This window comes from Sinocyclocheilus grahami, unplaced genomic scaffold (genome assembly GCF_001515645.1).
Source record: "Sinocyclocheilus grahami isolate Dianchi unplaced genomic scaffold, SAMN03320097.WGS_v1.1 scaffold7037.1, whole genome shotgun sequence".
NCBI classification, from domain to species: Eukaryota; Metazoa; Chordata; class Actinopteri; order Cypriniformes; family Cyprinidae; genus Sinocyclocheilus; species Sinocyclocheilus grahami.
Window position 1 is genome coordinate 6318 of NW_015511231.1, and position 1838 is coordinate 8155.

The 1838-nt window shown below is 33.4% G+C and overlaps 1 pseudogene; it reads right to left on the bottom strand.

The window, feature by feature from the left end:
• The window catches only part of LOC107577737 (whirlin pseudogene), a 2597-nt pseudogene extending 2002 nt beyond the window's left edge, over window positions 1-595 (bottom strand).
• Window positions 596-1838: the final 1243 nt, after the last annotated feature.

The window sequence follows — 1838 nt, forward strand, 5'->3', positions numbered from 1 at the left end:
AGCAAGTGATGTAATGCTAAATTTCTCCAAATCTGATCTGATGAAAAAAAAAACATATCAATATCTTGGATGGCCTGAGGGTGAGCAGCGCAATCTGACAAATCAGATTTAGCAAAGCAAAAAATATATTTCAATATTTTTCAGCCTTTTGGCTGAAATATTTATTTTCAAAAACACTGATTCATCCAGAAATGAACTAGCTTTCCCTTCTATGCATATGACTCCTTTATCTCTCACACTTTCCATGTTTCCACACATTCTCATCACCCCCTTTCACTCACCCTGTGACACTGCTGCTGGCCGAGCTGTCTGTAATCTGTGAGCTTGTGATCCACTTTGTCTCACCCACTACGGTGCGGGCATGTGGCAGTCGCCCGACATCCTTCACCATCATCATCAGGTGCTGTGAAGACTTCAGCACTCGTACAGCCTCATCATGTGGGATGCTGAGGAAACTTCGTCCATTAACCTCCAGAATCTGATCCCCGACCTGTAGAGATGATGGAGCAGATTGAGGAGAAGGTGGGTGGGCCGGTGGAGGTAGAGCAGGGTAGGAGGTAAAGGGGGGTTGTGATGAGGCCGGAGACGGAGCAGTCTGGACATCCAGAGGTCAAATATGGTAGAGAGGTGTGGTCAGGTCAAATTTGTGGAACAGCAGAGAAGGATTTGATGAGATAAATATAAAGGCAAAATTGTGATGACTGACTGAAAAGAACGTACTCATAGACAAACCCATTTGAAATATTCATGCCCACCTTATAAAGAGAATACAAAAAGAGGACAATGTAAAATACATTATGAAGAACTTGCACAAAATATGCCCTCTCCAAAATAATACCTGATTCTGAACTGCACATATAGCCTAAATTTCCAAATACAAACATAAAGACAATAGGCTAGAAGTTTTCCAGTTTTTTGGTATTGTTAACTAAAACTATTAAAATAGTTTTTATTTATTGAAATAAAGCTAAAATATTATTTGATAGAATAATATTATTTGATATTAAATAAGTTATTAAATGTATACTTTTATTTAATATGAAATATTATTTTAATAGAATATTATTAAAACATTAGATGAAAAAATTAAACATAACAAAATTACTGAAACATAAATTAAAATTAAAATTAAAACATAACATATAAAAATAAAAGCTAAAATATTAATGCACACTATAATATTACAAATAATACAAAACTTTTATTCCCAAGGACCCCCAAACATGATGATTCTTTTGCAAGGGGCCCCTTCCTAAAATATAAAGTAGCTCAATATTTGTCTAAACAAAAAGACATTGTAAAGGCAATATGTTGCTTGAGAATTGAACATCACGTCACTTTAAAAAATATCTTCCTTATGAAGGATACGATTACAATTAGAAAAAAAAAATTATCTCATAATATCCAGCGTTTAGAGAGCAGAATAAAAAAATTAAACTGTAATAATTTCAATAATTTTTTTAAATCATTGCATTAAACATATTTACTCAATGTCCTAACATATTAACATTAACATATGCTATACTTAAAATACATGATAAAATCATTCAAATATTTTTCTCCTAAATTACATTAAATTGAAATACATTGCCTACAAGGCGTTCCAAATGCATTTAACCTACAAACTGTATAAAAACATTGGATAAAAAAAAAAGGAAAGGGAACATTTTGCTTCCTTATTTCAGTCCAGCACGTCACTGAAAAAGATTCAATTTAGATGGCAAGGCATGTAGTCCAGCTTTTACTGTAAATGTAATATGCCTTAAATCAATCACTTCATTTCTCAGTACTGGATGAGAAACTGAACAGACGCCAAAAAACAGAGACAAGCTGTAGCT